At 44.4% G+C, this 19238-nt stretch overlaps 1 protein-coding gene across 1 annotated transcript in view; it reads left to right on the top strand.

The window, feature by feature from the left end:
* Nucleotides 1–2073: 2073 nt before the first annotated feature.
* ASAP1 (ArfGAP with SH3 domain, ankyrin repeat and PH domain 1) overlaps nucleotides 2074–19238 on the top strand; it is a 177659-nt gene continuing 160494 nt past the window's right edge. Inside the window, exon 1 of the mRNA XM_033085931.2 lies at nucleotides 2074–2371. The gene's annotated coding sequence lies outside the window, so the exon portion shown is untranslated. The remainder of the gene's footprint in view (nucleotides 2372–19238) is intronic.

The raw sequence follows: 19238 nt of genomic DNA, 5'->3' as shown, positions 1-19238 counted from the left end.
TGGGTGTTAAATGGGTCCACAACACCAATTCTTGAGAGACTGTGAGCTAGAGGACCCCAACTGCTGTAGTGCCACAACTAAAAGATGGAGAAGCAAACTGGCTGCCAGTCATGCCAAAGATCCCTCATGATTTGCACTGGTACTGCCCAGGGGGTCTGCCTTTCCCAGTCCATTTCAGGTGGCAATTGAAGGGTCTGCTCTTGCTTCAGCAGCCTCTCCATTCACGACTCACTGACACAGCTCTGCTTGTGATGAAACATTTCCAGACAGAAGGTCCTTCTTGACTCAACCCTCCTGACAGGAAAACAGAAGTAAGATCCTTCCCCATGTGTGTGACACATGACTCACCTTCACAGATCTCTTTCCCAGAATAAGAAGGGGAAAAAAAAAGAAAAAAGAAAAAAAAAAGGAAGTAGAGCCAAAAGGAAACAGCAGAAAAACATCAGAAAAACAAGCAAGCACTGAGGTAATAAAAAGCCCTGCTACAGACAGCTTCTACAAATCTACAATATCATCACGTGAGATTATCATGAAGAGGCCTTGGAAATACAGGCAGCAGCATGATGTGGTGTGAGTGTTTGCAAGAGGACAGCAAATCCAGGACAGCATCCAGGACACTGCTGTTAGTGTGATATCTGTCAGCCCACATTAACACTGCAAACATCTTAGTGACCTGCAAAAAGCATTTGAGAGAGAAGGTAAATGAATTTCCGAGCTTTGTGTCCCTGCTGTTTATATCCTGCTTGTCACTAAGTCAAACTCAGCTGAGCAGCTCTGCCAAGCCCCAGCTGCCTCTCTGCAGCCCTCACATGAGCAGCAGTCACAAGGAGCCACATCTCCCCAGCAGTACATTAAAACTTTGCCCTTGGTTTAGCCAGGCATTTATCTGGAAAGGAAGGGTGTTCATCTGGACACATGAAGGTAAATGAAATACAGAGAAGTGCATCTCAGGCCATCTCTGAGTCTCCTCTAGCAATGAAATGAGAGGAACCAGCACCTGGAGGCAATAATCCACCAACCTGGAAGCAGGCAGCAGACCTAGGGCAGCTCAGGGAGCTGATATCTCCCCAGTGGCCATGCAAGGAGCCCATCTGATAAGCTCTGGTGCAGATGTCAAAAAGGAGTGGACTATTTCCACTCCCACATGCTGGCACATGCTGCAATATAGCTGGTCTGTGAGACCATTAACACTCACATCCAGGTCTGGGGCTTCCCTGAATGAAAACAACCACCATGTTTCCATTTAAATCAGACACCAAAGGATGGGGGGAATTGTAACATGCTTCCCAGCTGATCAAATTTGGTCTGTTTTCATAATTTCGTAATTCTTCTGAATTTAGCTTTTCCATTGTTTAATTTCTTGAAGCAATGAGGCTTTCTCCCCTCTATGGAGGCTGGTATGAGTGGGCCACCTGTTCAAAAACTGACATGAAAACAACCTGGATGACAGAAACAACAGTGCAAAGAAAAGACTGCTCAGAAAAAAACAGCAAAACAAAACTGCCCTGGCAGCCCCAAGCTTTTCACATGTGTATTTGCAAATATCAATTCCCTGGTCAGTTCCAGAATACTCAATATGTAGAAAGGGTCCTTTTTGAAGGAATTGAGTCCAAGTAAGTGCCATGCTGAGTGAACTTGCCCCACCTGCTCTCCAACTGTGATCCTTTGGGAACCCCAGCAAGAGAGGAGAGAGAAGACCTCTGGTAGATTTGCAAAACAGGATATGTTGCATTTATGTCCATGAGAACTGCTCACTAGACACCAGTGCTGCTCACTGGAAGAGGCAACAGCTTTTCTTCTAATGCCACCCCCATGTGGTTTGCACTGAAATCCCAAAGCCTCCTCCTCCAGCAGCTGAGCAGACAAACCACAGCCCAGCCTCTCTTTTTGTGTTTCAGTTTTCCTCTTAGCAGGAAGGGATAATAAAATTACCCAGCACTCAGGAATGCTGTAGCTTTAATTCATTAATATCTATAAGTAGCTTAGAGCTCCTCAGCCATAGGGGGCTCTGGGAATGCCAGCGGAAATGCTTTGCATCTTGTTGCTATACTTCAACTTTCCAAATTTCCCTACTGCATCCACCGATTCCAATAATTCGAGCTCTGAATTTTCTGACTTGGCAAATTCGAATCAGCTTTTCTCAATGATTCTGTGAGTAAAAATGTGCTCTTTGTCAGAGAGGAAACGGGGAGCAGCACTAGGCTATCTGTATGCTGCGTGAGTCAGCCACAGTTTGTGCACCTGCTGTGACTTACAGTGTGAATGCATTGACTGCACTCCGAGATGCTGGTGTTGCAAACAGATGGATTTTGTAAATCCTGTTAATGTTTCTATGTGTAAGAGCTTCCCAGCAGAAAAGGATCATGTCCACGTGAGTATCGGATCCACTTACCCTTATCGATTTTAGAATCGTAGATTCATTTTACTCTGGCTGGAGATATAAATAAATTTATCATAGAGTGGGAACCTGGTTGTGTTTGTGAGAATGGCGACTTTCAGGAAATTAAATTTTAAATTAGCTGCTCTAAGCTGTAAGAAGAGGAGAAATGTGTGCCGCTACACACACAGGCTCAGTTCCACCACACTCCAGCAAAATACCCAGCCTGGAGATAACACTGGGGCTGTGCATGCAAATGGCTTGTTCTGCTCTCTCTCCATCACAGGGTTTTATTCCAAAAAAGATACTGGAATGCTTTGTTCTCATAAGGTTTAAGCAGCTTAGGCAGGGAAAATTGCATAACCTGTTTTCTAAGTTTCAGACTTTGCAATGTACTGAGCTCCTTTTGCTTTGTTCATGTGCAGTTGCCTTTTGCATGGGATGGGACTAGAGAAGTAAACAAGGAAACTGAGCTGGACAAGAAGAGAAAAAGAGTTCTTGGAGTTGCTGTTGTAAATGCAGGAGAAAGGGAAGTGGGAGGTAGTAGAAGCACAGCCTGTGTACACACAAAATTGCCAAAATCTTTCTATTCTCCTAGCTGCAAGGTGCCACACACCTGCCTGTGCATGCCATCACCTTCCAAGGGCACTGGCTGGTCTAGATCATCCAAATATAGCAAAACAAGAGGGGGAAAAATGGTGAAGGGTAGCATGGTTCAGCAATCACAGCAGAATGCTATTCACCACCCCTGGAAGCAGCCTCTGTTGGCTGCCTCAGTGGTGGATTTAAGCATGGCTGTGGTTTGGGAGGAGGAGGACGAGGAGGTGGGAACTGCTAAAAACCTTGTCACATTGGTATGTTTGTGAGGGGACTTTGACACCAGGAGGGACTGAGGGGCTGGGGCAGGGATGTGGCAGTCCAGCCACAGCCCCACCACCCAAGCTCAGAGATTGGCTGGAGATGCACTTAGGAGCTGGCATCCAAGAAGCTGAACTCAGCTCTCAGACCTGTCTAGGTCTAGGCTTAGAGAGACACCCTGACACTGTACTTCCCTGCATTGCTGGCATCATCAGTAATGGAATGCTAAAAACCCACTGCAGACTGTAAAACCCTCACTGCTGTTACCAGAATTTATTATGTGGGCAATTAACATAGGCAATCCCATTACAACTGGTGGGATTTATCTGAGTAAATCTCACATGTGTTATTCTTCTGAAAAAAAAAAAAAAAGCTATCAACTTTTTGGCTTGGCCTAAGTTTCCAAAGATAAATGTCTTCCCTCATTCATTACTAGCTACACAGCTTGTGGCCATGTGGCATGAGTATAAACAAGCTGAACAAATGTCTAGTATGGGAAGGAATGAAATGTTAATGCAAAAAATTGATTCAGTGATCTCTTTGCAGGCAGTGAGATGGATATTTCATTGCCAGGTCTGACTATGCAATATAGTAACTGTGTGATTAGCACTTAATGACTAGAGTTTGTTTCTTTTCCTTCCCAATCATTAAAGCCATGTTGATTTGCTCAGAGCATATTGATAATTTCTGAATATATAGGCAAGCAAATAATAAACCACAACAGCCTGGTCAGGCTCTGTTTATTTCTCTGCACTGACATGCACAGACCTTGGCAGATAGAGAGGGCAGGGCAGGACAGAGGACAAGGAAAAAGGGGATGAGGCAGTTCCTGAGCTCTGAGTCCTCAGAAATACTAAATCACAAAAACACATCCTTCCAGAGAAAGATGACTGGGGCTCTGCTGCTTTAAATCCTGGGGTCAGCATCCTGCACAGCTGCTGAGCACACAGAACAGCCCCCCTTGCTCTGCACAGCTCACAGCCCTGAGCACAAACATTGGCTTCGTGAGCCTGTCACAGTAAATCCTCACCTGCACAAGACCCAAAGCACTTCTTCTTCCATTCTTGGCCACAAAAGTCTTGGCTTCCAAGGTAGTTTCCTGCTTCCCTCCCCCATTACTTTCTGCTCTGCCCTTCATGCAGAGCACCCAGTGTGTCTCCACACCACATGTCCACATGCATTTTAGCACAGCTACTGCTATTATTTTGCTTTTCATGACGTCTGTAGCATTTCCCAGTCCTGAGAGATCTGACCCTTCACCACCACTCATGCTACTACAAGTGGTGCTCAAAGTGGGGCTCTTGAATAACACGGCTGGGATTTTCAAAGGTGTTTGAGGAGTAGGTGCCTACCTCCTGAAGTTTTACAGGAAGAAAGGATGGCTAAATCCTTTAGTTATGACTACTTGTAAGAAAAGAGACTCTCTGCCCACAGTGTGCAGCAAAGGATGCTCTCATGCATGCTGTGAACTGACCTGTGTGAGCACATTTGTGTCCCTGCTCATCACTTGGCCCAGGGCAAGATGTATGTAGGCTTTGTGCCAAAATCTCTGCAGAGATTCTTGTTCGTGTTCTGTGGGAGAAAAATCCCAAAACAGAGCAAGCTACAGTTATGGATAAACATTCATCTGGCATTCAAGAGAAATGCAAAGATGCATCTTAAGTTGGTTTCCATTTGCTAGTGATGATCCCAAGCTTTGTTACAGGAAGCAAAACCCAACCAGCTAATTCATCCCTACTACCTCCAATGCCAGAGCAGAAAGCCAGTTTCCTACCCTGTGTTACCAGCCAAACTGTCTGCCAGACTGATGGACTTTTTTACAAGCAGGAACTGTGCCAGGGCTTTGGCTCTGCAGGTAGATGATGACCACAGCGTGTGGGAGGGTGGCATGGTCGAAGGGATCATCACCACATCGCTACAGGTGCCTCCTTGTTCAGGGATGCTCCTGCTAATATGCATGCATGGACAAGGCAGACTCCACCATATCAGTTAGGAACACTGTTGTCATGTAGGCTAGATGTAAAAAATTATGTTTGGGTAAAAGGAAAAACCTGAAAGAAAACCCTGTATTGGTAAACAAAACAAGCCAGGACACTTTGCATCTTAAGGGAAAGTGAAGTGATACATCTCTCACCATTGAACTCTGCACCCTCAAACCAGAACAGCTTCATCTTCACTACCTGCTGGCTCCTGCTGTCCTCCCAGCTGTGCCACAGAATCTGTGGCAACAGTGGTTGGGATGGTCAAAACCTTTGAGGCATTAATAATTATGGAGAGTGCCCTGGCCCTGTTCAGCTCACTAGCCTGTGTGTACCCAAAGGGCCTCACTCAGGAGTCAAGCCCTTTGGACTAGGGAGTCCCAAGCTGTCTTTTCTCAGTGCTGTGGGTAGTGCTGAGGCTGTGAGTCTAAACTGGGAATTCCCAAAGGACCTTGAATTCCCCTGAAATGAGTAAGGAAGCCTGGAGACCATGTACTATTCTACTTACAGCCCACTTCCACTGGACAGGCAGTGGGCCCAGATGGCTGATTTTGATATAAAACATGTTTTCCCTCTTTTTGTCACTCCCTCCCTGCTACTCATGTGTTCACTTCACCCGGCTGTGGCTCCCTCATTGCAGCCTGGCTGTGGCTGTGACGGCCGATGACTCACACAGAGCCGAAAATGCGGGGCTCAATCCTTGAGTGTAAGCCAGCACTCCCCACAGAGCAGCACCAATCAGTAACACAGAGCTGGGAACACAGCAAAGGCAATGGACAGAAATCTCCCGAAATCCAACTTCAAAAACCTGGGAAATAACATTGAGCATAAAGTCACTGAAATCGCTTTTCTTCTGGGTTTGTATTTCCGATTGATACTGCTGTAGGTGGACATGTAAAAAATTGTAGGTGTGCTGCTGAATTAAATTTCGAGGGTTCTGATGATGTCGTGTTGCATTATAAATAGCATCTGCTTAAAGCAGTTGAATTTATTCTTACAATGCATTCCCCCCCCTAAAATCATGGTGCCAAGTCCAATAAATTGGTAGAAGAACTCCCACTCACTTCAGTAAATTTTGGATCAGATCCTGCAGGATTAGCCCACGTGCGCTTTGCAGAGCAAGGACTTGCAGACAGCAGTGACAGATTGATGAGAGCATTTCTGTGACCAAGCATTTGTGGACAGGGGTTAAGTTTCCATGGCCAAGCACTAACAGACTTATGCCATCATTTTAATGGCCTCTGCATCCATTATGTTGAAAGTGAAATGACAACATCTGGGTGCCTGGACATGAGAATGATTAATAAAAGGAGGGGGAAAGGCAGAATACTGAGCAGGCAAAGTAGAGAGTGTGGGACTATTGTTCAAAGAGTTTTGAACAAGCATGGGGGGCTTGTGGATCTGATGAGTGGCGTGTGCTCTTGCACAAACATCCTTCACTGACAAATGTGCCCAGGGCTTGATTCCCAACTGAGGCTGCTGTCAAAGCTGTACAGAAGTGCAGCTCCTGTTCCCTTGATAGGAGCTCCCTGTGCTCGACGCAGCACGGTTGGAGCAGTAGGGCTCAGGTCGAAACTCCTAATGTGAGGAAATTGGGAGTTAAGTCTAACAACTGGCTGCATGCACAGAGAGAGGGTTTAAATAAACATGCTCCAGTGAGGGGACAGGCAATATGTTTGGAAATCTAGACAGGCTCTTTCTGCCGCCTGTGTTTTGTTTCTGAATCCAGTGCTATGATAATGAATAAGCTGTTTGCTCTTTCAACTGCATACCACATGATAGCTAGTTTCCATCCAAAAGCTTTGGCCCCTGCTTGTAAATTGATCCTGTAAAGTTAACTCCTTTGTTCAAGAGGTTAAGTATGTGATGTATCAACTGGACTTTTTTGTGGAAAAGCCCCAGAGCAATACACTTACTGAGCCATATATCTATTGCAGAATAATTTGCAGTAAAGGTATGTGGAAGAGCAAAGATGGATCATACAAAAAAAATGTAGGCTCCAGTTCAAGAAAGTATCAGTTCAGAACAGAAGAGAATTTAAGCATATGCCTAAGTCCCACTGAAATGTGGCTTCTAATCGCATGTTTCAGGTCAAGAGTGTGGTTAATGCTCACCCCAATAGGGAGAAATGTATACATATGCTTAAAACCTCTGAACTGAGGCAGGGGTGACAAAAAGGCCTCTCAAGTCTGGACTGACCAAACCAGGAATCAAATTTGCACCCAGTTTCTATCAAACATGCCAGGGAGACCTAAAAAGGGAGAAAAAAAGTTGGAAGGAAAGAGCAAAATCATCTGGAGACACTTCAGAAGGGCAGAAATATTCCAACCACAAAACATGGCAATGACACATCCCTGGGATGCAGCAGCACAGCCAGGAAATGAAGACACATTGGCCTTCACCCTCCTACATGGACACCTTGCTTACAGAAATGTGGATGCTGAGGATACCAGCCCTGGACTCACAAGATCTGTTTGTTCTTTTAACTCAGGCTTTGGATATGACCTTGGGCCACATCCCCTTCCAACATCATGGCTCTTGTATCTGTCCCAACCTCTCGTGTGAGAGTAGAGAACCAGGAAGTGCTCTCAGTCATGGGGGCCACAGAAATCTCTTTTGCAGATGAAAAGTACCACATTCTGGTTGCTGTAACCATAAAAATATTCCAGGGAGAAAAAAGGGCTCCTGTAAAAGTTGTTTTGCCACCATGGAGAATTCAGAGGGAACCCTGAGGTTAAAAGGAATCTTCCTCAGAGGAAACAGGACTGTCTTCACATTGTCTTCTTCAGTGAAATGAACTTTGCCTAGGAAAGATGACGTCTTCTGTAACATCTTAATCCCTGCCACCTACCCTGCTGGCAGTGGGATCATATGCATCTTTGGCAACAGGCAATTGGCATTTTCAAAGCATGTTAAATTCCTCCCTTCTGCTGCACTGCACCGGGACATGGAACATATTGGCAGCCTTGCTCAATGTTGTCATTTTATTCGAAACTCTTGAAGGAGCATATTTGTCTTATCCCTTCAGTTTTTTGTTATTTCTTTCTGGTAGCAAGAACCAACAGCCACTGAGGTCCTTTCCAAAGAAAATAGTGGCACAGTCTGTGCCTTGCAAGGCCATCCCTCCCTTTAAAATTCTCTGCAGTGTTGTGAAATAAGAGAATCACAAACCCAACCCACCATAGTGATGATGTAAATGTACCTTCAATATTTCTATTTTCTGGGTGTCTGAGTGTGTTTAACCTTCATCTGTTTAATAAAGAGGTTTATTTTTCCATTGTAAATGGGAGGATTGGGAAGTGTTCTTGATCTCCCTGTCTTAATCCAGTTCCTGCTTCAAGGTGGAGCATCACATCAGCTGTGCTGTTAAACACCTAAAGTGCTTTTCCTCCTTGAGACCCTGGAATAAGCAATTCTCATGGATGTCCCAGCAAAATGTGGAACAGCACTGCCTCAAAGAATTTGTGGGGATTTCAGGAGTACAATCAGCATCTCATCTGATCTAAACTGGTAGGGCTCTGCCAACTCATACCAGGTGGGGATCTGGCCCTCAGCCTCTATTAATTGTCACATGCACTCAGAGATGAAAAACACGTTTATCACAAAGCAGGGAGGAACCTGCACGAGCTGCCAAAAGGGAAGGTGTTCACTCAGCTCAGCTCAGAGGGGCATTGCCTCAGTGGCACTGGGCACAGTTCTGCCAGGAGCAGGGAGGCTCTCACTGATGTTAACCAGCAGTGACAGAGAGAGACCAGACAGTGCTTTGGAGTTCCTCCCTGCCCTATTTTCTGATGCCTGTTATTTAACAAGGAATCAAGTCTGCCCTGTTGGTACAACATACAGCAGCCAAGGCCAGGTAATGTCTTGCAGGAGCTGAGGGCTCAAAAGGTTGTGTGGCTCTGCTCAGACAGGATTTTGAGGATAAATTTGGGCTTCTGGGGATGGTAGACATGGAGGGGCTAACTGGGAGCTCCCAGTGGAGTAGGGCTACATGCAGTGATGGTGGTGGATGAATTCAGAGCAGCTGACTTTCCTGGGAATTTCTCTGCCTGGTTTGGGAGGTTTCATAGGGATTAGGGAAGGATTTGTCAGGCTGTGGTGCCAAACCAGTGTTTATCCACAGAAGCCTTTTGATCTTTTAATTGTGTCAGAGACCTCTAGCTGGCATCTCTCTCTCCCAACCTGCCCAGTCAGTGGAAATGGAAGATTTATACCCAGCCTTTGTTTTAGGGCTGGGGATGGGCAATGGGAGGGCTGAGCTTTCTTTTGTCTGACTTTGAAAAGATACCCCCTCCTCTTCATCTGCTTGCAGCTCATCCTCCTGGCTGGCAGACGTGGAAACACTCCTGCCAGAGCTATGGAGGGATGGGGGAGGCAACAATGGCCCCCTTAGTGTGAGAGCATCAATAACAACACAAGGCCCCCTCAGATGCACACGAGCCTTTCTCTTGACTGCTGTGGGAGTTGCCTGCATATTTTAGCAGACAATTAGGCTGGTGCTGTGTACACTGCCTATTCACTCTTCATCTCCAACCCTGGGGAGCAGGAGGAATGATTTATTAGGGAGACAGACTTAATGTCTTCTGGCTTTGGTCAGCTGTGATGTGAAAATAGCCTCATTGAAGACAATTAGTATCAAACCCTAATTAAAAATATAATCTCTCATTGGTTTGCTCACAGACAGCTACTGCACTGGAGCAGAGTCTGGCAGGGGGAGGACAGGGAAGGTGTGAGAGGAGATGGGGAGTGGTGGAAAAAGGCAGGAGCTCCCACTCATGGGGAAGGCAAGTGTGGGCACCACTCAGGAGCACTCAGCCCCTCATTGAAGACTGCCTGGCAATGGGAAAAGCTCCATCCTGCTCTGCTGGGGCTGTGCAGTGACCTGAAAAGCTCAAGAGAGATGGTTTGTGTTGTTTGGTACATATCCAGACAGTTCAGGAGAGACTAGCACTGCTCTCCGTGACAAATCCTCAATGATCCTCCCAAAGCAGAAACAAAAACTAAACAAGTGATGGAGCCTGAGCTTGCAAACAGGCGTGGGTGGCATTGTTTGGTCTTTGATCCGTGTCCAAATGGGGCTGGCTAAACCCCAGCACTCCCACAAGGTTTGTACCTGCAGAAAGCCCCTGTTTTCATAGGTGTTGGGATGAGCTACCCACCCCTTTGGGGTGGCTTTGCAGACCTCCTGTCCTTGCTTCTGCCCTGAAGCACAGCATGGAGCCCCACATTAGCTCTCTCATTGAAAATATGCTTGTTCTGCGCTTGTGCCTGGTCCACTGTCAAGTTCATTTAGTGACACTGACTGAAACCATTGCAGAGAGGGTGTTTTGTGCCTCTACACTGAAATGTGCTCTCTTTTGGGTGTCCCACTTCAAGCCAGAGGCTGCAGGACGGGAGATCATGTGTGGGTGATGGGGAAGCTCCTGTGAGGATGGATGAAGTCTCCAGTCCCCATTAGCCCTGTGGTGGGGCTGCTCCCCATGCCCACCTGCAAGCAATACCCTGCCAGGTCTCCTCACTACATGCAGTGCTTCAGGGGACACAACAGCTGCACCTCTGATAACAAATTAAACATGCCCAGGCCTCTTCTCTGTCACTGAGGCCACTGAATACCCTGCAGCTGTAATTCTGAGCTTTTTTGCTCTCCAGAACAGTGTAATCTCTTCCAAGTTGCCTGCTGGGAGAGGTGGCTGACCCATGCTGCTTCCTGAACTGCGCTGGAGACTTTTCTAACAGTGCAGACAAGTTCCAGTGCTTTTGAAACAGAAAACCTCCTACCAGTATTTAATTTATCAGTCAAAATAGAGATTAGATATTTTCAGTATCTTCAGGTTAATAGAAGACTTCTGTGATTCAAAGAGCTATTCCAAAATACCAATGGTGTAGGAGAATTTTTTCAGACTGCTGTTCTGGGAAAAGCAATCTCTGCTTGAGCTGAAGCCATCACTAATGATGTGAGCATGAGTCTATTCAGCAAGTTCACATCCGCCACATCTGCTGCAGCCAGCGGCTGTGGGGTCTCGGTGCACTCCTGCCCATCTGCTGAGCATCCACCTGCATCCCACAGCACTGCTGCACTCCCGCTCCCCGCCCAGCCTGCCTTCCTACCCGCCAGGAAGGAGACAGAGCCAGGCACTGCAGGTGTTTCCAGGGATGTGCTGATGGCCGCGCTGATGGCTGTGCTGTCCCCTTCCACACCACCACTTCTCCACTGCCTTCCTGCCACACGTGGGGCCTCTGAACTGCCTGAACAGCAAGCCAGAGCAACGCTGGCCCACCAGCAGTGTACATTGCTTCTTATGCTGGAAAACAGACTATTCTAAACACAAAAAATTGTATCCTTGGGCTTATTTAGTGCTTTATGTCCTAGTTTGGAGGACAGGTGTCTGCTAAGAAAGGCAGGACCCTCTCTTTGAAATGGAGAATGTAAACCCCCTCCTTCCAAATTATTATAGTTTTGAAATCGAGGGGTTCTCAGGCAAAGATATGGAACTAGGAATAACAGTTCTTTACTAGGGAAATTAAAATAGAAATACAGTACTACAAAGAAACAAACTCCAAACCCTGACAAAGTCAGAGTACAACCTGACACCCTGTCAGGCAGGGTGTTGGTAGCAGTCCCATTAAATGGTGGCTGCATCCTCCTGCAGTGACAGATGTGATTCAGTTGGAGCAGTGCTCCTGTACAAGGTGCAGTTTCCCTCCAGAGGTCCAGTGGTGATGTGCAGAAATCTGGTTTTCCTCTGGAGTCCAGTGGAGAAAGGGGCTCCCTTAGTGTCCCAAAGCCTCTGTTTTTATCTTGGTAAGAAATGTTGGGCTCTTCTCCCTGGCTGGAGCAACTTCCAATGGGATGCAGTAATTTTATCAGTCTCACAGTGGGACTCAATGGCCATTAGCAGAAAATGACTCGCTGGGGGAAGGATGGGTTGTGAAAAGATAAAGAACAATGCCCTGCCTGGTTTCAATGGATGGCCCATTAGCAGAATATCTGCCGTTGAGATAAGGATCACTGCCCCCACCCTCAACAGATGATGATAGAATAGATACCTTTTATCACATCCTGTATTGTAACCATATGCCTCATCACAGTTTAGTAAACCAGATGCCACATAGCAGCCAAGTAAACCAACCATATTTCAGCATGGTTCAGTGTGTGGCAACATGTGCAGCAATGTATATGGGGGTAAGAGAAACCTGCTGACACCTAGGTACTAAAGCATGGGATCCCACTCAGTTCTGATAAGATTTCCATATAAAGGAGGGGTTCCCTGTCCTTGTTTCATCTGGGATAGAGTTCATTTTCTTCTTAGTAGCTGGTGCAGTGCTGTATTGTGGATTCAGGATGAGAATAACTTTGATAAACGCTGATGTTTTGGTTGGTGCTGAGCAGTGCTTACCCTGAGCCAAGGATTTCTCAGTGTCCTGGGCTCTGCCAGTGAGCAGGTGCACCAGAAGCCAGGAGGGAACACGGCCAGCAGAGGTGACCTGGACTGGCCAAAGGGATATTCCACACCCTAGAATGTCATGTTCAGAGTAGCTGGAGTGAGCTGGCTGGACCATGCATCACATTTTCTTTCTTGAGTTTTATTCCTCTCTCTCTTTTTGTTTTCTCTCTTCACATTACTATTCTATTTTTTTTTTAACTTTACTTTGATTATTAATCTGTTCTTATCTCAATCTAGGGGTTTTATCTTTTTCTGATTCTCCTCCCCATCCCACTAGGGGTGGGGGGAGTGAGCAGCTTAGTTGCTGTCTAGGGTTAAAGTATGGTATTTCCTTATCTGAGGATTCAATAAAAATTGGGTTTCTGTTCCTAAGAGGAACTGATGTATGCTATCATCTGTCCAATTTATTCTGAGGCGTCCTCAGGTTCCCTGCATCACTACGAATCACTTCCCCAGAATTATGTGCAGATATTTAAAATGTATGCCTGGAGGATTTTAAAAACAGAGCTAATTGCCAGTTTGGGGCTCCTTTTGCACAGTCTATCAAGAAGGTTTTGAAGATTAACTGTTTTATTAGATAGCCAGGATTAGATCTTCAGCTGTATAAACTAGGACAGTCTCACTTCAAATTCCCATATATGATCCTTATCTCACTTGTGCATATGTCTTCAGGCTCAGGCTACACTCACTTCTTCTGCATCCTGTGAGAAACCCAGTGGGTGGAATAATCTGTTATGTATCCTAGTGTGGGGGAGATGCTGTTGTAGCACCTGCCCTAGAGCCCACTGAAGGCAGAAAAAAGCTGCACTCAGATTTTAGGATCAGGCCTAAGCCTGGAACAGCAAAGCATTGCATAAATGAGTAATTTACTTCCACTATGTGCCTCACTTTTGGTGACTTCAATGAGGATCAGAACGGAGATTTTCCAGAGACTGATTTGAAGCTGTGGTGAACAGGTTGTTGAATCAGAGCCTGGCTGGAGTTGTTTCATTTGCAGAAAATGGAACAGGGGTTGCACTGAGGGATGCTGCTGCAGACCTTCCAGGGCAGATGCTCTCACTGCCACTCAGTCCACCACATGCCCGTCCAAAGTTTTCAGATGCTGCAGTTAACCTGACACATTCCCTATGGGAAAGTCCTCCACAATTTAATAGGAAATTCCAGCTTTGTTAATGCTTATTTTGGGGCTTTTAAATAATTTTAATCTAACAGGAAATTGCATATAAAATGCTGTAGAATAGACAGGAAATCTGTTGAATTTCAGGGAGTAGTTCTGATTTTTTTCTACAACTCCCTATCCTTGAAGATCCTCGTGATTTCACCAATGTTAAATTCTGCAGGACTTTTCCACAGAGGAAATCTGTCATTTATTTTCTTTACAGTTTCAACTGAGCAAATACAGACAAAATAAAGTTTACTGTGGCACAAGGGAGGCTTGAATCTGAAGTCACTTTTCAACAAATAACTGGAGCTGTGAGTGATATCTCATGCCCAACAGCTGAGTGTGTTATTTGAAAAATCCTGTTACATGAGCAAATGAGAAGAGAAAAATATCTTGCTCAAAGCTTTTCACTTTTCCAAAGTTTCTTTTTTTTTCATTCCTTCATTTATCTGCCTTGATACACAAAAAGTATTATTTTCCTAGTCAAGAGAGAGCTGTATCCTCAGAGTTATCGCATCTAGTCAAATTGAATCTTGGTCCATGTGTTTCCTCAAGCCCCAGACTGCTTGAGACTCAGAATTGTGATTGAGGAGCATCTTCTTAGTGAAGATTTTACATCTGGGTTTCCTTGAAGCTTCAGAGACCAAAAAGGCTGCAGAGACTAGCAGATATTTGATTTTTAAATGAAGGAAGACCCACTGGTGCACACACTTTAGATACCCAATTTGTATATGCAAGAACAGGATTACTGAGTATCTGCATATGCCTTTATCTAATTGGGAGAGTAATTATCCAGACACAGATCTATAAATAGAATGGAGAAAGAGGACTGAAAAAAGGTAGAAGAGCTGATTATCAAATTCATCCTACCCAATCTATGCCTCTCCATCCCAAACACCTACAGAGTCTTCTTCCTTGTGTGCCATTCAGGCCCATTATCAGACACACACAGCTTTAGAATAATGAATCATTACATTTGGAAAAGAAATTTAAGATCATCAGGTCCAATCATCAACCTAGAACCACTGCCATGTTCATAATTAAATCATGTCCTTAAGTGCAATATCCACACTTTTCAAACATTTCCAAGGATGGTGACTTCACCACTTTCATCAGCAGTCTGTTCCAATGCTTTACAACCCTTTCAGTGAAAATTTTTTTAGTAATATCTAATTAAATCTCTCCTGGTGTTACTGGAGGACATTAGCTCTCATCCTTACATTGCTGTGTTATACAAGGCCAAACACCTATGTGCTGCCTGGATGCATCCAGCATTGAAATTTGAGCCATACTACCAAAGCTGATGAATAATGATCATATAAATCGAGAGGAGATTTTTATGTATAATGATAATATAAATCAAGAGGAGATTTTATGCTTTGAGTTATCACAGCAGTGCAGGGAACCCTCCACAATTTTGAAGTGGCTCCTGCAAAATGCATGTTTTGATTCAGTACCCTGGAAATCTCACATCTGCAGCTAATATTTCTTTTCCAATTATTGCTGTGATTGGATAAAATATATTTTAATATCTTTGTGCTAATAGTTCTATCTAGAGAGAGACAGAGGTATTTCCACTGCACTGCAAGACCATTACATTTATTTGTACAATTCACTTAACTCTGGTCCATGATATTGCCAGAAGCTCTTGATGGAATTATGGTTCCATAATTATAGTTTATACATTACAGTCCTTAATAGCCTTAGGGCTGGATTCTCACTTGCAATAAATCATCAGGGCTTCATTGATTTTATTGAAGTATATGGAGGAATGTCAACTTACACCAGCTGAAACCTGAGGTGAGATCTTCACTCTTAGAAATCATCACGAGTTCTGCCATCAGCTTAAAGGCAGACAGAAATTAACCCTTGCTCCTCATTTTTCACAGTGACTTTGATACAATGAAGTGCATCAAGACAATAAATTGTTGAAGCTAATACTGTCACAAACCAAGATGTTCCTGCTGATTAAAATCTATCATTATCACTCATACCCTAAAAGCTTGGGTACTAAAAGGTTTGATTCCCTACCACTGTGCACTTAGATTCCCTTTGTACAGAACAACCCACCCCCAACTCCTGCAATACCCTCACACATTTTTATGGAGGTTCTTATATATGCACACATAAATTTAAAGTTTCAGACCATGTCATTGTGTGCTCTCAGCTAATTTACTGTTCATATATGAGTCTCAGTGAAAGGAAAGGATAAATAACAAGACATCCAGCATTTCAAATGGTCAGCAAATGGATGGATGAGTTCACTCAGGCTCCTCTGGTAACCTCCACAGCCTTCTGCCAAGGAGCCAGACAGTGGAAGAGCAGTTTAAAATACTGACTGTGGGGAAATGCATTGCCCTGGGGGAAAAACATATATAATGTTCATATGTAAGTAGTGAAAATCACTCACTGCCATAGGTCACATTTGGCCTAGTATTGATCATTTGGGGTGGATGCAACTATCAGTCACTCAAGAATAACTACAATATGCTGTCAAGCCTTTCCCATTAAAATAACATATATAGCATCAATATATTTTAATGATAATATTTCTGTGGGCTTAAATTTGGCTATTTGCAACTCCAGTTAAGAAAACAGAGCTACTGAAAGTTTCAGTCCAAAACAGACATTGGTTTTTTTGGCAACTGAAACGTGGATGTCTGTGCCTTGCCCAAAGTCAACTTTGGCAGGCGCATCAGAGATCAGCAGGTCCTAAGTCTGAGCAGTGAACTTTTGATTACAGCTTATTGCCCTCCAAATCTAATTCCTTTAAAAATCAAAACAGGTCCTCCAGAAGGAGGATTATTAGGGGTCTGCTAAGGATAGAACAGCACAGGCCCAAATTTACCAACAGATGAGGCGGCTTGGCGTAGGCGAAAGAAGGCATAAAATGTTTATCCCTTTAAGCTACAGTGACTGATGAAGGGTAAGCTGGAGGGAATGCTCTCCAGAGACCTCTCCTGCTCTGAGCTGCTCCAGTTTTGCTTTCCTCTCTGCTTATGGTTAAAACTGTCTTATTTGTCCTTCCACGAAGATAAACATAACTTTCCCCCATTTGAATCCGTTATGACAAATTTACTGGGTTCACTCAGAGAAAAGCTATCTGTTGCTTCCTTATAGCTCCAGAACAGAAAGATAAGGGTGGGCTGGTGAAAACGTTGAGCTTCTCATGACTAGAGAATCCATGGCCAAGGGACAGGCGGGCAACGAGGAAGCTCCTGCTCCAGTGTGGGCTATGCCCCTTTCAGCTCTGATACATCAAAGGTGACATTTGGGAAGAACCATGACAAACAAAAAGCAAAGACAGAAAGTTAGGAAAATGGAAGAGTAGCCAAACCATTTCCATGGAGCAGATAACTGAGAAGTTGAAACCACTTGTCCAGACACTTACAAGTGGACAATTTATCTTAGAGGATAATGCACTGATGTCACAAGCTGCCCTGAAAGGGTAGAGTGGCTTTGTCACATTGGGCAGCTGGAATCCTTTCAGATTCACTGCAGCACAAAATGTAATGGCAGGGAGGAGCCCACTCCAGCACGAACTCCTGAACTCACATGCTTTCATATTAACTAAGCCCTAAAAATAACATGCTGTATCAAATGCAAATTGATAAAGTCAGTCCAGGGGTTTTTTCTCCTCTGCTGTTGCTTGAAGAATGCTGTAAGCGGTTTCATCTCAGTCATTTAGTATGAACAGACGCCTCTGCTCCTTGCACTGATGGAGAAAAGTGAAGTTTTCACATAGGGAACACAGTAACTCCAAACTACCTGCAAGGCAGTGATGAATACAGCCCCAGGGACTACATTTTTCTGGGTACAGCACATTAACAGAGCATTAACCAGGAGAACGTTAATTACACATTGTCGCTGCTGCTCACCCAAAAGGAATTCAGACTGGCAAAACCTGATCATAAAAAAAGAAGGCATTTGGAACAAATCAATGTGTGTGTGACATAAAAATGCCATTTGCATCCTGCCTAGGAAGGCTCTGCAAGCCTTGCATCTGCCTCTCAAGGTCTCCACAGAACCACCAAACAAACCCTCAGATGATGGTCCAGTGACTCTGCGCTCTACTTAATGAGCACTGACAGGAAGATTAGAACAAAACCCAAAATACCCTCTGGTAACATTTCCAGATATAAAACCTTCTTTTCTAGGGAGTTTTGAGCTCTTTTTTTTTCTCTTAAAAATTCTGTTTTAAGACAGACTTCAACATTCCAGTGACCAAGGGCCAAGACATCTGGGTCTCTGAGGTTAGAATGTGCTGTGAGGACACAACTTCCTGATTCTCTGCCCAGTTTCATCCCCAGAGTCTCCCAATCTGCTCATATCTGCACTGTCCCCAGGGCCCACAAACCAGATGGGGACAAACCAGCATAGCACATCCCGAGCACTCAGCTTGCACCCATCAATGTCTTGGAGGAGAGCAGGAAATCCATTCTGCCATGTCTGTGACTGCTGGAGATGACAGAATGTAGAGAAGAAAGCCCCAAGTGTCAAATCAATTCCCCTGAGCCACAGACAATTTGGTTTCTACTCAGCCCAGTTTAATGGAGTACTAATCATCCATCTTCAGGGCACTCTGAATGAAAGCATACCTGTCACCACCATCACCACCCAATCACTGTTCAGAAGAGCAAAGTGACTTGTATTTTTAAATCTATACAAAAGTTACATTCAACAGCTGGTTCTGGTAGTGAAACACTCTGCTGTTAATGTATGCACACACACGGGGCACAGCCTGGTGTGAGCGTGCAACTTTGGGCTAAAGCCACCATTGCTTTATAAATCGTGCACAATCATCCGTAATCTTTGCAAAATACAGTTTGCTCTGTGTTGCCTGTTCTGCACAGCCCTTTCATTACAGAAACATCTGTTAGAAGTGCTTTAGCTGAGACCTCGTCAGACTTTCCATTATAAACCCCCATATTCAAGGGGTTACTGCAACTGAGCCATAAAAACTTGCTCCAGGCTCAAACTTGGCATAAAAGGTCTCCAGTGGGAGAATTATTTTTTTCTAAGACGAAAATGTTAAAATACATGGAATTAAACAAAAGCCATTCACTTTCCCTCAGAGACTGCCTCTCCTGATTCTGTGTGTTAGGCTAACTTATATGAACTAACATTGTGCATGAGCCTTTAAAAGCAAGCTATTGATTAATTAATTCATTAAGCTATTTATTAAAATAAACTCACTAACTTCACAGCCTTACTGATTCATTCAAAATATAAGTGGTCAGATTATTTCAGATAGAAAAGCAGTTGACACATAGAAAACAAAATAGCCATCCTTATAAAAAAAGCAAGGGGGGCTGGGGGTAGTACTTTTAAGTCATATTTTCATCCTCAGCTTTAACTAACTTTTCTCTTGCAGACAATGAATTTACCCCTGGGCTGACAGTAATGCGATGACAAAA

Source organism: Catharus ustulatus, chromosome 1 (genome assembly GCF_009819885.2).
Source record: "Catharus ustulatus isolate bCatUst1 chromosome 1, bCatUst1.pri.v2, whole genome shotgun sequence".
NCBI lineage: Eukaryota > Metazoa > Chordata > Aves > Passeriformes > Turdidae > Catharus > Catharus ustulatus.
The sequence above is the reverse complement of the archived record's forward strand: the minus strand, read 5'-3'. Positions and strand labels throughout refer to the sequence as shown.